Here is a 16,855-nt window from a genome sequence, read left to right on the forward strand (position 1 = left end):
CTAGCAAAGCTAGCAGGGAACAGAGCCCCCTAGTGCATAAGGGAAAAAGTAAAGTAATGTCCAAAATTGACATCAGGAACACGCCTTCAGACCTGTTTATCATAAAAACAAGATAAAAGAGAAGAGTTTAAAGCACTTACTTTCAGTACTTTCACTATCCATGGAAGCTTTTTTTATTCCATCACTGTCGGCTTTTTCTTGAACTCAGGAAAGGTTTGAAGAACGTGAAAAACAGAATAGAAAAAGAATTATCAATCATTGAAAAAGAAAATAACAATAAACAATATTCAAAGTAGACTATTTTCTTTTGCATTTACTTCAGTCTAATTCTCTACTCATTTGGATCAGTTACAAAGCTACAATCTATAAATTGCTCTGAACCCATCTTAAGGGGAGTAGCACCCCCTATACCGTCAATGTTAATTTGCACAGGTTCATGTACCTTTTTCTGAAAATCTATTAAAGATACAATTATGGCATTTTTTCTGTATTTCAAGTAGACTATTTTCTCTGCACTGAAGTAAAATTTTACAGAAGGAAAGCTTAGTTTAAAAAAAAATTCACTATTTTTTCAAAAAATGCCATTTTTCAACACGAAATCAACTTAATAGAAATATTTTTCGAATATGAGAAAAAATTTACTTGAGTATATGCAATTATATGTATGGAACAGGTGGTAAAAATGTCAAAGCCTAACACAATTTAGTTTCTGAGAAAAAGGAACATTTAGTTTCAAAAATACCATTTCGAGATATTACAATTTAAGGCTGAAAATCATCTCAGCAAAGTAGGTTTGCATTTTTTTAAAGCTTATTTTAACTTACTTCTAATATGAGCACGATCAAGAAGTTTGTATCATTTATAAGGTATTGAAATCAAGTTTCAAAATAAATAAAAATCAAAAAATCGAATTTTTGAAAGTATTTAGGGTACTGACTCCCCTTAAAACCATTTTCTTTTGAATCTTCAAACGTCTGCATAAGTATTAATACGTTCTCTGCGTTTGTAAATGTTTTCAGCTTTGTTTGTTTTTTTTTTTTTTTTTTTTTCAAATCACTTCTTTGTTGATATAAGGAATTGCGTTACTTAAATGAGCAGAAACTTAATTTTCTTTATAGAAACCAAAAATTCGCCAGAAGAGTTCTTCCATTTATTACAACTGTCAATCCTATGTTCATTTAACAAAAACTCAATCATTCATCCATACATATATACATTATGTGCATCTTTTAATCTTTCCATACATTGCAACCAACCACTCATCAGTTTCAGACATTCATACATTCAGTCCTTCATTTATTCCATAAACAAACACTTCAGATCAGTTAATCTTTCCATACATTGCAACCAACCACTCATCAGTTTCACAGACATTCATACATTCAGTCCTTCATTTATTCCATAAACAACCACTTCAGATCAGTTAATCTTTCCATACATTGCAACCAACCACTCATCAGTTTCAGACATTCATACATTCAGTCCTTCATTTATTCCATAAACAACCACTTCAGATCAGTTAATCTTTCCATACATTGCAACCAACCACTCATCAGTTTCAGACATTCATCCATTCAGTCCTTCATTTATTCCATAAACAACCACTTCAGATCAGTTAATCTTTCCATACATTGCAACCAACCACTCATCAGTTTCACAGACATTCATCCATTCAGTCCTTCATTTATTCCATAAACAACCACTTCAGATCAGTCATTGACTGATGGTAACGTGGTACCATCAGCCAATATCAGGCACTCGACGTCAGCGGCCGGGCGATCGGAAAGTTTTACAGTTCATGCGGTAAAAACCGGTTGAATCCATCGTGCCACCAAAGCTGTTCCGCGAAAATACGCAGCGAGACCAGGGAACTGCTCTCTGGATGGGCGACCCGGGTGCTTGCAAGAGAGTGCAGGTTGGGACGGGGTTCAAAAAGAGAGACGAGCAGCCCTCGAACTGTCAGACGAGGAAAGTGGGATTGGTTGGAAAATGGTAAGTCCTGAAAAACCCATTCTCCAGTTCCGAGAAAGAGCATTTTGCAAGACATCCTTCCTAATGAAACAGTTCATGTTATTTGATAGAAACTATTCCAAACAACAGACTGGTTTAGTGTGGATCTGATACGTTGAGCTTTGACCTTGGCAATGTTTACCTCTTTCTGGACATTCAGAAAAAAGAGAATATGCTTTTTCGCGAGTTTGTACTGCAGTGCTTTTGAAAAGTGATACTGCTCAGCGCCCATGACTCTTCCCAACATGGTCTAATCCACACGGGGGCAAGGGAGGGCAACTGCCCCTCTCCTAAACTAAACAAACATTTGAAATTAAAAAAAAAGGCAAATTTAAAAAATTGATTAATTGACCGTTGCTTCATAGTTCTTAATTTATCAGTTAAAAAAATGCAAAAAGAAAAGAACTCTAGTATTTCTTTAATTGATTTTTAAAGTGCATATTCCTTCTTTAGAATGTTATTGAAAAGGGAAGGTTGTTACTGTTATGCGTTAAGACTGCTATGAGGATAGCTTCAGAAGCACTACCCTTTTCCACAAACTTCCCACATTAAGAGTTTTGTTTTTAAAAAGCGGGATATTACACACAATTCCTTTCTCCATGCATTGAGGGTAAGTTTCTATTCTGATAAGTGTCCCCCCCCTCAGACCCTAGGCCTGTTATTTCATAATTTTCCTGGGAGTCGGGATATATACTCAGTAAATTTTGTATAGAAAAACAAAATGCAAATATAAATGCATAGTTATATAGTATACAAAATCTGGGGATGGGGGAGGGGCAACTGACACGCCCCCTGGTTGCCCAGGTGATGGTCTGCCTCCCCTTCCAGGCTGAGCTATGTGCACCCTTCCTCCAATTACGGAAACCAAATGGCCAATTTCCTCTACATGAGGGAAACATTGTCAAGGTCTTAGCTCAACTTATCAGAGTCACACTATATACCAATTCCTTACCAATTTCCTCTACATGAGGGAAACATTGTCAAGGTCTTAGCTCAACTTATCAGAGTCATACTATACTTCCATCATGACGAGCCAATCGCTCACGTAAGCTCAAAGTTCATTTTCCGCAGCTGGAAATGAAGGCATTTACCCCTACACTAACACTCCACCAGGCATTAACCTAACTTGAATTACTCATTTAAGAAAGCAAATCTAAAATTTCGAAAATTATTGTTCACTTTACATTATTTTTTTTCAGTTAGGATTGCAACATTTTAAACTGAAAGGGATACATATTTATGTACGTTTCCTTCAATGAAAGCATTGTACTCCCGATTGAATAACTTAATTCGATGCTCTAAATGCTTTCCTAAAATTTGAAGTAATCACGTTTGACTGTTTTCTGAAATAACCGATTCAATATCTTCTGTTAAACGTCTAAGGTATCCACAATGAATAAGGGCAGCTTTGTGTGATTCTCAGTCAACTGCTGTCTTCTTTTAGTTTGGCTCATTTTTACTAATTTGGCTGCGCATGCGGATAAGTAACCTAGAATCAATGTATTTTATTTTACTTGGATGGAGACAAAATAGCACACGCCATTTAAAGTCCATTCTTGTGAGCAAAAGAACACAGACACTTAAATGACAAACCCTCAAAACCCCCGTCCGTTATTCAACTTTTTAAACTCCTTGTTGGTTATTCCTTTCTGCCATCCAAAAGCAGATTTTCGGCCTGCATTGGTTTGTCGTATGCGGCACGGAAAATTGCATTCCCCAGTTTCTTCGACTCTTTTTCTGCTTTCTTTTACATTTTAAATACCAAATATGACATAGAAATGGCAGTAGATTTCCGTCATTTGTTGTTTAAAAATCTAGTCTCTGACAGAAAAGGAGGGTGTAGTGCCCCAAACCCCCATTCTAAGTTTGTATGCTGATAAAACTTATGGGCGGCATATTTTCGAGCAGATTTTGTAAGAATTAAACAATTAAGACTAGACTTGTTTTTTCATTCTGCAGGACGGACTACTTTCTCATGCTGTTGAAAAAACAGGACTCACGACTGTCCTGTAGCTAAGAACGGGTTAATCGAGAATGAGCTTATTTATATTTCATTTACCGCAGAGAAAGAGAATATCTACAAATAGTTACATAGTAACTAATCTGTGCTGAACATCAGACATTTTTGTTAGCTTCATATAGACACCTGTTTCACTAAAATGTTTACTTAAAACATTTTAAATTAAAGTGACGATCTATTCGTAGTTACGCCTGTTATAATCAACATCCGTTTATTTTTAAATTCTGAGCCATATGATTTCAATTTATGTATCTTATTTGATACTAAACTAAGCAGAATTAGCAATGCCTTTTTGACAAAAGCTTATTTTATTTTTCAAATATACGCGCTTTTTGTTCAAGCTTTAAAAAAATTCAAAAATGCAAATTTGTTTCCAATCACATCTTGTTTCCATCTAAAGGCTCCTTTAGATGTCACTTATCTCAAATCAATAGGGAAGAATTTCAAACGTAATCCTCATAAAGGGAATATTAATGTGATAGAGGAATATTCTTCAGTTTTGTGCCAGAAACCCTGAAAAGGGCGTCATGTATGTGGGACATAATTGCAATGTAATAAGAATGCGTATGTATTTTGTATTGCTATAACAATGAAGTAATTAAGAAAGAACAGGTGTATAGCCAAACTAGCTTTAACCCCATCTGTTTCTTCTCTCTCCTTTTCAAAATTAGAGCTTTTGTCATCAGTTGTTACGCAACAGAAGTAGGAAACAAAATGTCTCCTAGCGCGTTTCTTGAAAAAATAAACATCTTGGATACCTACCGAAGAAGAATAAGCTCAATTTATTCATCCTCTGCTGAGTTGATTAGAGCGTTAAATTACACCTTTAATAGGGTACATTTTGGATGTCGGTTAATAAGTTACGGCTACTCAACAAAAAGTTTCTATTCTTCCGAGATACGTTAACTAAAAAACCAGGATTCTATGATACTTGAATTAAAAACACTAGAAATTCGGGATTCGTCCATTAAAAATACCCGGAAGTCTAGAGTAGCTTCTGAAATGTCTCGCTCCCGATTCAAATAACACAGATTTTCAATCTTTCGCATTATGGCGAAACCAACTCTACAACCTTTTGTTGTAAATGTGGTAATAGTAAGAAAAATATTTCATTCTCGATTGAAATTATTTCCAGATCATCCCATCCCGAGAAATCCACTATCTCTAAGATCTAAAAGCACTAAAAAAGGCGGAAGAAATGGATGGATCCGCAGAAACTTCTACTCATGACCAGTTTTTTTACGGAAAATTGGTAGGAAGAAGCAAAAGCGTGAGTGGCAAAGCAATGTACATATGGTATCTAAAAAAAAATTTTGAAAAAAAATAGAACCGACTTCAAAATTGCTCTAAAAAGTGAAAAATAATTTTATTCTTTAAACACCATCGATAATGCTTTTAAACATAATTTTTGAAGTTGGCGCAAAAACAAAACGTAAAATCCAGTGTAACCATGCTTCGTTCATATTTTTTTTCAGAAAAGCATCCAAAGTTACGAACGAAACATTTATATCGCTATTCAAATATGCTGTCATCAATGCATAATGTATGTGATAGTGAAGAAACTGGTCCTGGTTAAATTTATAGTTTTATTTGAGTTATGGCTGTGAATGATTTTATCTATCGTTTTTGCGCCAACTTCAAAAATTATGTTTAAAAGCATTATCGATGGTGTTTAAAGAATAAAATTATTTTTCACTTTTTAGAGCAATTTTGAAGTCGGTTCTATTTTTTTTCAAAATTTTTTTATTTTATTCTTTTTAGTGTAAATGTAGGTATTTCAGAAATAATAAGAAGTTACCATCACGAAACTTCACATTTTTTTCTTAAAAATGCTCCATACTAAAAAAAAACTATTGACACGCGTTAAACTTTAAGCGATTGACACTAAAAACTTATCTTTGTTCCTCTCTGGAAATCATGCGTAGTTAATTTAATTATAACCATTTAAGTATTACGTTTTTCCTAACTAATTTACATTCCACAGCATCTAAGTTGCTCATGAGGCAATCCTGTATTTTCTTACTTAGCCCCGATCATCTGTTATCGGCATAGATGATAACGATAAAAATACTACTGAGTAGTTGAGTCAAACCTAATGGTAGCATTGTGAAGGCTAAGCAGATCCTAATCATTGCATCACCTCGCTTCCAGGTTAGGTTTACCCCTACTATGGAGCAATAGCACTGAAGAAAGGAAGAGTTTGATAATTCACATAGTGTTACTATAAATCAGCAGGGTTACTAAAATAAAATTATTTACGCCAAAAATGAGACGACAGCGCCAGATTCCCCATTATCAAAATATCCCTTGAAGAAATTTGATGCTTGCTTCAGAGAAGCCTTCATTCAAAATTATCATTACAATTACTATTAATGTTACTGTTATATGGCACCAAACTTTTATAACAATGAGTTTCCTATTGTCGCGTAGATGAAGATAGCGAAGACAATGTGAAAGCCATATGAAGCGAATACTCGTTAGTCTCAACTCGAGATCTTTATTCAAAACCGCGAATGAACGTTGCATCTCCTTATATACAACTTGAGAAAGTGCTGGAACTTTCCAGACTTGGAAAGATACAGAAATTAATAGAAGATTCGAGAAAATACGGGAAACAGTAGAAACGAAATTTTAGTAAAATTCACTTTGTCCTAGTCGGGATTTGAACCCAGGTCGCTCGTGTGGGAGGCGAGAATTCTACCACTGAGCCACCGTTATCCACGGATGAAAAGTGCAATCTTCGCTACAAAATCATTTAATAGGGAAATTGCATAAAATTTACTGTTTTTTGCCCATAACTTTTTTTCTAAAGAACAAATATGGTCAAACAAAGTAATGGGACCTAAGTTGAGCCATCCCCTATCCATTAAAAAAAGAATCATCAAAATCGGTTCACTAGGTGAGACGCTATGAGTGGACAAACAAAAAAAAAACAACATACATACGGTATGAATTGATAACCGCCTCCTTTTTGAAGTCGGTTAAAAATAGTATTATCTATACAAGAACTGCCCTATTTTTTATTTACATTAATTATTCAGCACTTTTTGATATTTCTGATGTTTGTTTTCATAAGAGAAATATTTTACGCTTCAAAAGTTAGAATAAACTCTGCAGAGAAAGACAATTTGGAAATTCTTCGCACCCAATATTGTATACTACAAGTATCGATACACAAGTTTGCGCCAAAATTTCAAAAGCACATCCTTTTAAAGTCAATTTTTTAGTGATGACTCTTACTAGTGATATTTAACAATAATGTTACTTTAATTTGCCATAAAAATTCACTAAAACAAAATGCACACAAAAAAAAAATCGGTTTTTAAATATGCAACACTCACTGAGCTGAAAAATGTTTGATCCAAGAATTGTTTAATTTGTAATAGCTCTAACTGTAACTACGCATTGTCTATGAACTCCGCAGTAGTTGGTTTTTTAAACCATCGCCACACTTTGTTTGAAAGCAAACTGAAGAAATATACTAAGTTGGCTGGAAGTATTTTGCGTTTGGTAACAAAAAATCTAGAGTTGCAGACTTTTGCTTGAAGTTGAAATTAGTTTTAATCTTCAACGTCCGTTGAACAAGAGCGTGAAATATTCCCGTCGCCTTCGTGAAAAAAAAATCAGAATTCGGATAGGATTATTCCGCTTTGTTTTCCAGTTACTTTTTACCAGTTAATTTGTACTAGCAATACATATTCGAATCATTTAATCTTAAGAAACAGTATCATTTTGGTGAGGGAATTTCAAAAGTTTATAAATTTTTAAAAGAGTAAATTGACGTTAAGGAGTAATTTCAGTTTTAGATAAAATGGACACCACATTGATCAATGCTCTAACAAATTTTGGGAACTGTCCTTCAATATTAAAGTGGGATAGTTTATGCTTTTTCCAAAATTCTTAAAACTTTTTGTAAGTTTTCTCTCCTCAACTACAGGATCCCAGAACCCCTCGAGAGAACGCGATTAATTAGTTCCGTATTTTTTGATACCCTGATTCTCGCGACTACAGAAAAAATGTATTCCGTTTCAAGTGTGAAAATAAAAGAAATAAATAAATAAACATGATATTTAAAGGTTTTTGACGGGACCGTATTGCAGAACCGTTAGTGTAGGTGCAGTATTCAATTTATATCGGATAAAATTTGCATTTCATTTTCTTAAAAATCCCAAACATTGCAGTTTTAAACCGTGTCATTCCGGAGAAGATATCAGGGATATACTGAACTCATGATCAAGCTTTTTCTGACATTTTCAAAAATTGACATTTGGAAGGTGAATGGAGATCCAGTTCGGAAGAAATTCTGTCATCTACATATGTACGAAGAGCTAAAAAATTACCTATTAGAAATGATTCAAACGAAAACAATTTTTAAAATATTACGGCGCGTAAATTTTATTAAGTGATTCACGATGACCAGAAATACATCAGCTCTGCCTACACATTTCACGTTTGTGGATAATCATGAACTTGAACTTTTCAGTTGTATGGACGGAAAAAAAGATGATTCGAAAAGAGTGTCTTATCTGAATGAATAGGCGTTTCGTCTCTGGTTATAATCAGCCTTGTTCTACCGTTTGCGGCTACTGGTAAAGAAATTTTCTCATTAAATGATCAAAATATTCGGGGAACGCTTGGGGCAGTTTAGGTCAAATTAGCTCTTAATAATTACAAAAAAAAAAATTATGTAGCAAAAAAATCCTAATGTGTTCAAATAGAAACATACTAATCTTAGTTCCAAATAGATACTTTTCTTTTAAAGAATAGTTGGTTCATTTACAATACACCCACTTTAAATGAACCACATTACATACTGAAATAGTATCTACGAATATTCACATGAAAGTCGAGATCGTATAGGAAATCTTTACTAATAATAAAGCAGAAAGTCTCTCTGTCCGGAGGATGTCTAGATGTCTGGATGTCTGTAGGATATCTGTAGGATGTCTGTGACGCGCATAGCGCCTAAACCGTTCGGCCGATTTTCATGAAATTTGGCACAAAGTTAGTATGTAGCATGGGGGTGTGCACCTCGAAGCGATTTTTCGAAAATTCGATGTGGTTCTTTTTTTATTCCAATTTTAAGAAAAAAACTATCATAAATTACGAAATTATCATAACGTGGAACCGTAACAAGGGCACAAGCCAATTGGCGAGAAATTTCACCATACATTATTTGTAAATATACAGGCGAACCAAAAGACCTTTAATTTTTCTATTACGGGCGAAGCCGTGCGGGTGCCACTAGTTACTAATAAAGCTGAAAGTCCCTCTGTCCAGAGGATGTCTGGATGTCTGTAGGATATCTGTAGGATGTCTGTGACGCGCATAGCGCCTAGACCGTTCGGCCGATTTTCACGAAATTTGGCACAAAGTTAGTATGTAGCATGGGAGTGTGCACCTCGAAGCGATTTTTCGAAAATTCGATTTTGTTCTTTTTCTATTCCAATTTTAAGAAAAAAATATCATAAGATGGACGAATAAATTACGAAATTATCATAACGTGGAACCGTAACATGGGCACAAGCCAATTGGCGAGATACGAAATTATCATAACGTGGAACCGTAACGTGGGCACCAGCCAATTGGCGAGAAAATTCACTACACATCATTTGTAAATATACAGGCGAACCAAAAGACCTTTTAATTTGCTATTACGGGCGAAGCCGTGCGGGTACCACTAGTGTAAAATACAATTCAAATAATCTTTCGCTGTATGTTATTTACACGAAATATTTCAGGTAGGGCCCTTAAGACTAAATTGTACTTTTTTGGTATTGATATCGCTTGATATAGCTCAACTCCGTAATGTCGCTTTAACTCTAGATTAATTTTCCCATTCGGTGCATCATTTGTAGTCACATTGGTTATACTCACGAAGGTATATAGCATTGCGAAGCAACTCGAAGAATAGGAGTCTTTTAACCAATTTCTTCAAATGCTAACGGTCATTATATCGAAGTAACATAGAATGAGTTTAATCTCATTGGTACCTTTCTTCAAGTTCTGTTACATTAAAGTTCTGTTATATTTTAACTCAATGCTTCGCGCGAGGTTCTGTTTTACACATAACATGCTCAATATTTTTTTTAAAATTATATAACGGTGATACACTGCACACTTGCAAAAATTATAAAAGATAAAGTGAAATAAGGGCTTAGGCGAAATTAGTCAAACTATATTTTGAGCTCTATTGATACATTGCGTGTAACCGTTTGTGCCCAACTTAATCAGACAAAAACCTTTAAATGTTAAAAGACAGCACGTGGGTTCACTTTCGTGAATAGCAGCTTGTTGTACTGATTTTGCTTAAGTTTTTAAAAATCTTGTTTCCTACCTTTTTACTTAGTTCATTCTCATCTCTTTTTAAGTATCCCTGACTAAAACATCATCGTAAAATAAAAGAGCGTTATATGAGGCTGGTATAACTCATGCAAAACTTGACGAATACTGTTCTAAATTCGATTCAATAATAACCTAGTTTCACCTCTGCACAGTTAAAACTAACTAAATATATTATTTTAAATTGTTCAACATTCGATGACGCAAACATGTCATGATTAACTACGCATTAAGTTTGTTGCGTCTCAAATCGGGCTTTGCGCAAGAGAGAAAACGTAGGTGACCAAGCGTTGTTGGCAAGATTTTTTTTTCTTTCAAACCATCTGAAAAACATTTAATTATCATTAGAACTAACAGTTTCCTCTACACTGACATATTTCGTTGCGTAAAAGGTATGACTGCTTTACGCGGGCCTTGATGATAGACAAACTAAAAATATTGAATAGATAACCATTCGAAGAGACATGAAAGGAATCTAGATTTTTTTTTTCAGCATTTATACAACTGTTTAATTTTGAACCGCTTTGGGACATCTGATGTAAACTACTTAATAATTGTGTGTCTGAAGACATGTAATTTCTACAACGTAATTTTTTTTTCCGTGTCCAACGAATCGGTTAAACAAAGTAAATCAGTTAATACATCTGAAACCAACTAAGCAAGCTTGTACAATAAAGCTAAACGACAACAGATGACGAAAGTGCAAAAAACGGAAAATTTGTGACATCAAGCATTTTACATGAATATATTTATGAAAAATAGAGGGATAAAAGGGGAAGGGATCAAAACTAATGGGGAAAGTGTGAATTTATTCGCAGTACCTTATTATAAACACAATCTGGTTTTCTGACGACAGTGCTCTAAGCGGTAGCTCAGCGTGCCGTAGTACTCACCCTCAAAAGCGGTCTGAAGCATGAAAATGATTACTTTTTCCCTTTTTCAGATTAATTAAAATCGTTGCAGGTTTGATATTGAATGAAGTTAACAAACCCAGTGCAGTTAAAGCATCATATGGAAAAAGGGAGACAGATCAATAATAAGCATTTAAACATTGTTCCTTGCCCCCCCCCCTCCTCTTCCTTCTTGCAAGTGTCGTAATGAAACATTCTTAAGAATGTACAAGGTTCAAAGAACACCAAATATTACGTAAGCCTGAATTTTAAAAGCTCCTAGAAATAAGCAGAGAGCATAAATTAACAGTTGCTGCCGGAAAAATGCAGTAAAAAGTCTAATCCGAGGAGTCATTACTGAAGTTTTTCCGTGAAAAATATTGTTAAAACATTTCTGGCACCATTAATTTGTTATTAAAAGAGACTGCTATAAGCCGAACGACACTAATACTTCCTTGTACGAAGTAAAAAGAAAGTATTGTAATCAAAAAATTATTTCACTCAAATTTTGGCCTAACTTCCAGTCCACTGAATGTCAACTCGTTTTGCCCATTCTCCGCACGTCCGATGAGCCATATATCCGTAAACGAATACATATATAAAGCCGTTATCGGCAACCCAATGAACCATTTTGACCTTCCCTGAGTTCATAAGAATGAATATTCTCGGTACGCCTGTATGTACGCAAGTAGGATCTGTATAGAGTCTAGTTACGCACCTCCGTTTTTGATTCCACTCTGTTTCTCCTAAAGAAGTTTCTTCTCTTTGTGTCACATCAATGTTGATTGCAATGCAGACTTAAATAATATTATAATTTGGACACCACTTTATGACATATCATCAGACTAGAATTGAGGGAGTGAGAAACAAAGGGATCAAAGTGACAAAATTAAAAATTTGGAGATAACCAGTACAAATGTTAGAACACTAGTAGGTGCTGCAGTACAGCACGATTTCGATTATTTTTTGAATTAAAGGCTAACCTCAAATTTGAATGCGAGTTACTAGAAACTTAAAATTCCACTTACATTCCTTTGCTTCTCACTGCCCCAATGGGTATTCTCATTACGCATATAAAATATTTTGCTAAAAGATAGCATATTTCCTTTATTTTCATTTATTTATTTATTATTATTTTTCTTTTTTTTATATTAATAAAGATAACGCAACGCATTAAGGGTTCTGTTAAACAATTTTGCTGCCAGTTACGAATTCAAGAAATGCGGTACATAGAAAATTTGGTAGATAAATGAGATGCCAAATCTAATGACATTTTTGCGCAATTCTAAACTATATCCCTGTCGATTGACAAAAACTGTTCAAAACAAAACTCTGTAATATGAATCTCTTAAGTTTTTTCTCAGCAGTTTGCTTCAAACTAGGAGCACAAGTACTTACGTCTCTGAGGTTCTACTATACTACAATTTTACTCCTTTTACCCCCTCAGAAATTTATTCTGTTCCTGGGACGCTAACATAAGCGTCCAATGTCTTTTCATTCGTAAGTAAAATTCTCTATCGGTTGCATTTTTTAATAGGTTCGAGAAAGAATCTACGCATTTAAGAAGCATTACTTTGTAAACCCTCTTTTGAGATGTTGAAAAGCATCGATTATTCAATAGGAGTGCAAAGTAGTGGAATGTCCACATAAGTTTCTTTAATTTTATTTAATGCACACTTGACTTCAACTATTGAATTGATCCATTTTTACACCACATGTGTGGATGCGTATGTGAAGTGAAATGGCATTCTTATCATACAGAAAATACATTTCGTTTAGCGATGATAACCGATTTTTTCCTCTTTTTTGGAATCAAGACGATGATATGCCAAAAATTTAAATGTTCTGTCAAACAATTTTGATGCCAATTTTGAATTCAAGAAATGTGCATTCAAGTGAGGTATTTTCAAATAGAAATTTCAACACTTACTGAACTTAGCTGACTGGAAAATTGTACAGTTGTTTCAAAAAGCTAAAGTTGAAAATTACACAATGCCAATATTTTAGAATTAGCATGACACTTGTAAAAGCTAATGTCACAGTATTAACAAAAAAAAAAAAAAGACTTTATAATCCATTTGATTTTACTCTATTTTTTGGATCAAACTTTAACAAAATTTACCTAACTAATTTCAAGTTATTTGTAAAAATAAATAGTTAAATGAAAAAAAAATTCAATAAAAAAGGTTGCAGCAGTTAAAAATTTAAAATTATGCATTGCCGTTTTGATATAATTATAAACCATTATTAAAAGATGAAACAAATGTATACTAGCATCGGCACAATAAAGGTGCAGTTATAACCAGGATTAAATATTGGCTGCATTGCATAAACAGTAACATTAATAAAATATATCACAACTGTAGTTGGGGCAAAACTAACCTGGAAGCGTCGTCAAGCTGTGATTAGGATATGCGCAGCATTTCCAATGCTGCCAAGTTAGGTTTGCCCCAACTGTAGGTACTGAAAACGACTAAGAAACAAAATGAATGATTAAAATAAATGCCATTAACAGTGTAAAAAAAAAGTCCCAAATAATTTAAAATGATGCAAAACAATGTGAAATGTATTGAAGACTGGTGATCATTTCGTGAATGTGTATTGAAGACTGGTGATCATTTCGTGAATGTGGTCACTGCTATTCCTTGGCTTTAACAGTGGCTTCGAGTTTTTGTTGAAGAAATCTATAGTTCGTTTCTAAGTGGAAAACCGACAGTTTTGGTTTTAAAGTTCACAGCTTCATGTAGCGCAGAGTGATAAAAAGCAGCTGTATGCAAAGTCTGGATGCTTGTTACGACGAATGTGCTGATCTTCCCAGAAGCGTAATTTAGATAACGCAACAAATATCATCGAGTTATTAAAAATGATACACAGGTTGATTTGCAGTTTTAGAGAAGGATGAACGTTCTCCAATTTCAGCATAAGTGATAAATTGTGGATTCAGTGAGAGACAATGTTTTCATTTCTGTCTTACACAATTGCACATAAATCTGAGTCATCTTTCTTATTAGTCAGATTTTTCGAAAGAAAAGAGAAATTAGTAGGCAAATAAGTAGTCTCAGGTATACCAAAGCGAGTCCAGGAATGGTCGAATTTGCAGAGGAAAAATTGCTTTTCCTCCATTTGGTGCACTAATCCAGTGATTTTGAGTTACCGATGACAAGAAATTTTTTCGCCAAAGCATGCTTCTAGATTCTTTTCTTTGCTTTTGTTAAACATGCTTTGATTTCCAGGTTGCATTTTTCTGTGAATCAGTCATGTGTATCACTAGCAAGTTTTACGAAGCAACTTTGAAGATTCACAAGGAATTATTGCCAAGCAGTATGCGCAGTGAAACTCTCATTCAGTCTACGCAGCGAAAACCACGCGTCATCTGGACTTCTCGACTGCAAACACTTATTCTGCGATCTGACGTATCTAGGCAGAAAACATGGATGACTGATAATTAGTTGGCAAATAAGTAGTCTCAGGTATACCAAAGAGAGTTCAGACATGGTCAAATCTGTAGAGGAAAAATTGCTTTTGCTCCACTTGGTACACTAATCCAGTGATTTTGAGAGTCACTGATTACAGATTTGTATGCAATAGCATGCCTCTAGTTTTTTTTTTTTTTTGAACATGCTTTTATTTTCAGAACGAAGCAACTTTGAAGAGTCACAAGGAATTATTGCCAATCAATATGTGCACTGAAGCTATTATTCAGTCTTCGTCGCACAAGTCAAGCCACGTCTGAACTTCTCGACTGCAAACATTTATGCTGTAATATGACACATGTAGGAAGAAAACATGGATGACTGAGAACAGAGTATTCCTTCAGTCTAGTTTTTAACTGTGGTTCAAGAGTCAAAAATAAATGCTAAATACATTTCTCGGAGTAAGGTTTTGATGTAATAATCACTTCAATTCAGTTGATTGTAGCTAAGAAAGCAATACGTTAGAGGATGAGAATCGACGAATTTTTTAGAACATAAATATGTTTAGAATAACCATGCTATTAAGCGGCTGAGCATGTAGAGGTTTCAACAAATCTTGCTTAATGTCTGCTCAATCCTGCTGTAAGATAGTTGAGGTTTGAAGAGTGGCAATGGAATGGAAACATTTTGTTTCATCTAGCCACAGCTCAAAAAAGAGGCATTACGTCTTCAGGAACATTGCAGTTTTATTCTGTGTGCAGTTTTCCCTTAGCAGAGATTAGCATGGAATTTCGTCCTATTTTTTCAACTGTTTTTCAATCTTCGACTTTATTTTTTATTTAAAAACAAATTCATTTTTCTTCCCATTTCAATTTTGTTAAAACACTGATTTTTTTTTTTTTTAAATCTCTTAGGGTTTTTTTTTTTTTCGACTACTCAGAAGAAGTTTTCTTTCTATTCTGCACTATTGTTTCAAATGTCGTTATGGACTTTTTCAAACTTCAGAAGACATGCTGGCATTTTCAGCAATAAAAAAGTTTGTTTTTTTAATTATTTTTTCTGCGTAAATTGTTGTTTAGTATACAAATAAAAGCAGAAATGTCTGCAAGAAGCGTTCCCTTCAATGTTGACAGCTTAATAAGACCATTCACAAGATAAAATGTAGTAAAAATATCATAGTATCATTACAATTTATTTGTATTTTGTTAAGTGCTTTATTAACACTTTTTTTAATAGTGTAATATACTTTCAGGTTCATTTTTTTCACCCGTTTTTTTCTATTCTCCTTAAAAACTCATTTTCTATTTTTTTTCTTTTTAATTTTGGTTTCTAACAATATGGATTTAAACACTTTCACAATTTTTGAATTTAAAACCTTTTAGAATTTATAGCAGTTTAGAAGCTTAAAAATATACATATTACTATAAGATAAAAATTAAGAACCGGAAACAGCTGATTGAAAATGGTTAGTTTCAAACTAACATGTCTAGCTTTACAAACTGCGAAATTTTTAGCAATACTGGTTCTAAAAAGTTAGATTTTGGAAAAACAGCTTTCTTCCAAAAAGTAGTATTAAAATATAGCTATTTTTATTTATATAAAGCAATGTTATTTTCCAATAAATTCTGGGTCATGATATTTCTCATGACTTGAATTCATTACTTAACGCGAATATTTTAAGGTTCACTTCATGTAATTATAAAATCAATCCAAAGAGTTAAAAAAAATGTCTTATTTTTTGAAGGGTGAATATAATTTAAACCTTAGTACCTTATACGTATTTATATTTTAAATAAAAATGTTTCTTTCTCCTTCGGACAACTTTTTAAAAACAAAGCGTATGAGATTTAATGAATAGAAGTTTTAAGAAAAGGAAGTTTAAATTCAGATACCATTATTGAAATAGGATTAAAAGAAATCAAATTTCAATAGCCGTGCATATTATAGTGATGTATGTATCTCTTATCACTAAAACTTTTGAATATTTAAGAATTTAGGCATAAGTTGTCTCCTAGAGAAATAAAAGCTGAAAATGAGTTTCCAAGTAACAGATGACATTTGTTTCGGACAATAAGATATTTACATTTATAGCTGATGCACTGAGAAGCAAAGGGATGTAAGAGGAGAAATTCAAGTTTTGAACAAAACGCGTTAAAAAATGCGTTTCTAGGATGGTTTCG

The sequence above is a fragment of the Uloborus diversus genome, unplaced genomic scaffold (assembly GCF_026930045.1).
Source record: "Uloborus diversus isolate 005 unplaced genomic scaffold, Udiv.v.3.1 scaffold_15, whole genome shotgun sequence".
Lineage (NCBI taxonomy): Eukaryota > Metazoa > Arthropoda > Arachnida > Araneae > Uloboridae > Uloborus > Uloborus diversus.